This window comes from Sylvia atricapilla, chromosome 23, assembly GCF_009819655.1.
Source record: "Sylvia atricapilla isolate bSylAtr1 chromosome 23, bSylAtr1.pri, whole genome shotgun sequence".
Classification (NCBI taxonomy): Eukaryota; Metazoa; Chordata; class Aves; order Passeriformes; family Sylviidae; genus Sylvia; species Sylvia atricapilla.
The window spans coordinates 2,234,545-2,240,423 of NC_089162.1; positions in this window are offsets into that span (position 1 = coordinate 2,234,545).

Below are 5,879 nucleotides of genomic sequence, written 5' to 3' on the forward strand. Positions count from 1 at the left end.
CAGGGGCTGCACGGCCCAGGGGCGGGCAGGGGGCACGGCTCGAACCGAACCAGGCTCGGCAGGGCCCCCCAGACTGAGCTGCGTGAGCGGGGATCGGGGGCTCGACCAGCCCAAAAGCTCAGCGGGCACTGGGGCTCACAGAGCCCAGCAGATCCGGGCCCCTCACTGGGCCCTGGTGCTGCTCAGCGGGCACTGGGCTGGTCAGAACGCCCAGACCGGGACCTTCCCCGGCCAGCGGGGCTCACACAGCCCAGCACACCGGGACCCCTGACTGGGATCCGGGGCACGGCCTCCCGGGTTCCCCCCCGGGGCTCGTTAAAGACCCCCGCATCGGGCTCCTCATCAGGCACTGAGACCAACCAGAACCCCCCACACCGGGCCCTCGCCGAGCGCTGGGGCACAGCTCAGCCCCTTACCGGGACGCACGGACCATGCTCCGCACCGGGGAGAGGCACGGGTCCCGCCAAGCCAAATCCCGCACTGCGGCTCACAGAGCCCAGCAAACCGGGACTCGTGAGCGGGTATCCATAGGGAGACCCCGCAGGGCCCCGGGAATGGACCCTTCACCGGGAAATGGAGTACCTCACGGGCACTTCAGGCCCTCACCGCCCAGACCCCCTCCACCGAGCGCCGCCGCGCAGCCCGCAGGTGCCAGGAGAGCGGAGCCAGAGCCGCCACACCGGGACCCGCGGGCCCGACTCACCGCCCGGCTGTCCGCCGCCACTTCCGCTTCCGGCGCTGCCTCCCACAGCGCCCCCCAGCGGGCCGGAGGTCTCACCGCCGTTCTCCTCACACTTTTTAAACTACAACTATTATTATTATTTTTTTAATAATTCTCATGCTGATATTGTAATGCTTAAATCTAAATTCTATATTAATTTTATATATTACTAATAATATATTAGTAACAATTTTGTATTGATTTTATAACACTTAGAAATATACTAATTTAATGAAGTATATTAAATTTTATAAATTAATTTATTAATAATAAGAAGAATAAACTTCACAAATAATAATAAATAAATTTGCTCGGAGCAAGCTTTTACCCCGCCCCACACTTTTATTTTACATGCACTAGGAAAAGCACGAAACCAGAATTTTACATTCATAGATTTTTTTAAAAAAATGATAAATACTACTGCTAATTGCACGAATACGAAGTAAAACTGAATTTATTTATGCAACTATTAAAAGTAGGAAAAAGTTTCGTGTTTCTACTATTTAAAGTATCAAAAAAGTTGCTTTGCTGGTGGAAATCTGCAACTCTGAGCCCCTGGAAAACACCTGAGCCTTGGTACCTCATTAAGGAACAAGAAGAAGAAGAGATGTGATTGGTGAAATTGGAGCGAGGATCGTTACAGACGGTTGGTAATTAATCCCCCATTAATTATGGGCTGCTCATCAGCTTTGTGTTGGCTCTCTGTGGATGTAGAGCTCCTGGGCACAGCGTTGGGCTTCTCCCCGAAGGAACTGGGACTTAAATGTTCTGTGGATGTTCAAAAAATACTCCTGGATTTTCTCCTGGTGGGACTAAGGAGGTGTGGAGACCCCCGGATTCTCTCTAGAAGAGGCTCCCTGAAGTTGCTTATGGACGTGCGGGGGACACCCCATGGAAAAGACACCTCGGGATGGCAGCAGGAATGAGACATCACTGCAAAAAGGTAAGAGACATTTAAAATAATTCATTTAAAAAAAAACGCTTTGGGGAGCAGGGGACTTGAGCTGCCACCAGAGTCCTGGCTGCATCCAGGTGTTGGAAGAGTTTTGGGGAAGTTTTGCTGTATGATTTGTTTGTTCTTATAGCTTTTTGTGTTTGGAGCTGAAAAACTCCTCAGCTGCAACCTCCGAAACTTGCCAGGGGATTTCTGGTGCTTCTCTCGGTGTGGTTGTGGCTCTTGGGTTGGTGTTAAGTGCAAAAAATAAAGGTAAAAGTGGGAATGGAGGTTACTCCTGCCTGTGGCAGTTGTGTTGGGTGGGATTTGGGTGCTGCAGGTGGCTGGCATGGGAATAATGAAGTGGAATTGTTAATTTTTAGTGAAGAATTTTGTGAGACTGTAGAAGTCGCCCCAAATATGTCAGTTTTGAGAGTGCCTCTCAGCTGTGTCTGAGCACTGCAGGAAAATAAGGCACCAAAGAAAACTGCCTTTAATCAGAACCCTTACTTTTTAATCGAAATCTTTCTGCTTGAATCTGAGTTTTCAGATTTTTTTTTTTCTTTTCTTAAAGGATGCTATTTTAAGACTTTTAATTGGGCTCTTTGCAGCCTGCATCCTGTAGGAAGCAGAGAGGTGATGCTTTCCTGCACATCCAGAGGTGTCTGCGGCTTCTGGAGCTGCTCGTGCTGTGCCCCTCGTGGTTTGGGTGCTCCCAGCCCTCTGTTTTGGGTTATGCTGTAAGCATTTATGTCAAACCAGCTCCTGTGTCAGCTGGCTGTCAATAAACCCTGACGCAGCTCTGATTATTTTCACAAGGAAAGTGAAGCTTGTGAGCTGTTTCTGGCTCCAAAATACACAAAACAGAGGGACAACGTGAGGTTTTGTGGTTAACAAAGCTGAGCCTGGCTTATCCTGCTCCAGCATTAACCCTCCAAGAGGTTTCCAGCCCCTCTCCTGCTGGGTCACACTGCAGCTAAAACCTTGTGCCTCAGTTTGCCCTTTATCTCCTTCCCTTCTCCGAGAGAGATTTGGGACTGCTGTGAGTTTTTGATGAGCTGAGCAGTGTACCTGTGTACCAGCACAGCAGAGCTGGAGGATGCTGAGCTGTCAGAGTGATGCCAGCCCTTTTAAATCACCGTTCTGGAGGTGACAAACCCTCCTGTCCCCCCACTGGCTTTTTTATTGCGGGTGGGAGAGCTCCTTGGGCAGGTTCTCGCTCTTCCCGTGGTGTGAAGGACCCTTTGGGAGCTGCTGTTCCCGACTTGGGCTGGGGAGAGAGAAAATAAAAGGTTTAATTTATCACAGGAATGTGAGAGCTTATTATGAAGGGAGAAATGCAGAGCACAAGGAGCAGAGAGCCTGGCAGCTCGGGAGGGGAGGTGCTCTGAGCAAAGCAGCTCCTGGTAACCCTCCAGCACGAGAGACACGGATATTTGGGGCTAAAACCACCAGTCTGAGGTGCTTTGCCTTTCCTGAGCACCTGGATTCATCCAGATTATAAGCACAGGGTGGGGACAGGGAGGAATTTGGGGGTCCTTAAGTGTTTATGCCCAGTAGAGTTGAAGTGTGCTTTGTTCACCAGGCCATTTTGGGAAGGGCTGCAAAGCTTCTTTGGGAGAGTTTTAATGGGATGGATAAAATTTTTGCTGGAAACAATGAACTGGCTTGAGTGTGCCATCACCTGGAGCTCCTCCTAGGAGGAGAAATGCCTACAATTCCTTGTTTGGACAACAGTTTTCTATGTGCAAAGTGACTTAGAGTAAAATTTTTCTTCTTGCAGTTTGGGTGGTGTGTCAAGGTGCAGCTTCATCCCAGGGCTCCTCTCCACCCTCTTCCTCTACCACAGAAAAAGCAGGAATAATTTAATTAGATGGATGGGGAAAGTGGGACAATAGAAATCCTCTCCCTGATAATTTTCTGTACTGAAGTTTGGGGCTGCTGCTCCTGCTGCTGTGCTGTTTGGAGGACAAGTCTCTCCTGAAGACCTGCAAATAAATGGGCTGGTTATTTAAAACAAGAGGTCGAATATGGAAGACCGACACCAGAATTTCTGTGGAATTAAGCTTTTGGGATGATTTTCTCAGCTTGAGCTCTCACTTGAGCTCCACAGCAACTCCAGCACAGCCCTGGAGATTTGTTTATAAAGTCCTTTACATGCCTACAACAAAAACAACTCATTGCAGAGCTTCCCTCTAGTTACAGCCCTCCTTGCCAGGGTGTCAAAGCAGACTGACTCCTTGCATTTGGTTTTCTGAGTATTTTCTTTGTTCTGTGCCTCCTTGGGAAGCAGGGTTATTAACATGGAGACAGCCTGCACAGTGTCTGGAACAAAAAGTCCATGATGGGACCCCAGTTGCTATGAAAATGTTGTAGTTTGGTAGGTTCTCTGCCTCCTAAGGGAGCAACTGTCCTGTTACTGTTTTTTGCCATGGTCTGGCAGCTTTGAGCTTAGCTTTGTGCTTGCTGCCCTGTGATGTAGGTTTTGAAGGGGCTTTTGGGCTCTGGAAGCTGTTCTTCCCATGATATCCTGAATCTGGGAATATTTTCTGCAAGGGTTGATAGCTCTGATCGCCCATCGATTTGATAGTGCATCCCTGTCTGCCTGGGGAGGGAGAACAGGAGTTGTTGTGAGGTGAGGACTGCTCTCTTCTCCCAGGGAACAAGTCAGGATGAGAGGAAATAGCTCTGAGTTGTGTCAGGGAGGTTCAGGTTGGATATTAGGGAGAATTTATTCCCTGGAAGGATTGGAACAGGCTGCCCAAAGCAGTGGTGGTGTCACCATCCTGATGCCTTAGGATCTGAGCTTTTCTATTTTCTATCTCTCTGTAATCCTGCAGTTGTTTAGTGCAGAACTCCAAACCCCACACACAGTGTGAGCTGCTGCTGCCCCACTTTGGGCACACACAACAATTCCTCTCCAGGCCTGGCAGTCAAGGAGCCCTCACTGCCTCAGGCCTCAGAGATGGGAACAAAAGGGAGTTGGGGGCAGCAAACTTGGGCTCAATGATTCATTACCTGGAGCTGGAATTGGGAGATGAACCCCCAATGTGCAAATGGCCCCAACTGATCCAAGTGTGCAAAGCCGTGACCATTGTCCATTTTGGGTGCAGCCCCTGGGGGGCTTTGTCTGCCCTAAATGTACCTGAGACCCTTCCATAAACAGAACTGCTTTTTATTCTCTCAATTTCGTCTGGTAGCCCAGAAGGCACCAACCCCTGGAGGGGTTTAAAAGCTGTGCAGGTCTGGCACTTGGGACCATGGATTAGTGGTGGCCTTGGCAGTGCTGGGTTTAAGGATTGGCCAGGATGATTTTAAAGAGCTTTTCCAACCTAAATGATGCCAGGAGTTTGCTGTGGTAGTCCATCAGAGCAGGGAGTGGAGTCTCTCCGTACTCTGGGAGGATGCTGGCTCATCATCTGGTGTTTGGGATCCATCCTGTGTTGGGGAGCTGGAGAGGGGAAGGATGAGTTGTCCTTGCACTTCTCAGGTTTATGTGCCCCACCTTGAGGATTCCTGGTGTTCCATGATTTGAACATAGATAATCACTGTATCCAGGCTTGTGAGCTGCCCCACAGCTTGGAATCCCTGCAGACATGGTCCACAGAGGGATCACATTTCATCATCTCCTATATCCCATGTCCCTTAAACCCTCCCCACAGGGCTCACACTCCATCACCTCCTGCACCACACGTCCCTCAAACCCTCCCCACTTTTGTGCCCTTCTGGGATGGCAGCCTCAACTTGTGTTGATTAACGTACTCCAGACTCATAAATCGAAGGAAGTGGATTTGGGGAAGAACTTTCCTGCCTCCAGTAAAACTTGCCTTTAAATTATTTAATGAGCTGCTTAAGCGACTCAGCCATTTTGCATGGAATTTGTCAAGGCTCCACCAGCTCAACCCAGCGCGGTGTGACAGCCATACTTTTATTATGAGCAGCGTATTAATCTTGGAATAGTGCTATTTGTTTTCCTCTCTTGCTTTTATGGTGCTTAAAAGCATGTATCTTCTCCTGAAAATCAATAACTAAAGCTATGAATAATAAAAAACACTGCAGTGAATGGCTCGTCGAGATCCTACGGATGGAAGTTGCAGCAGTAATGACTCTGTTTGCTATCCATTAAGTATGTGAACTCAGAAGAATTATGCAGATTATAATAGCTGTATCAACATAAGTATGTTTTGCTGATAGACTTTCCTGATTGGATCCACGGGATATAAG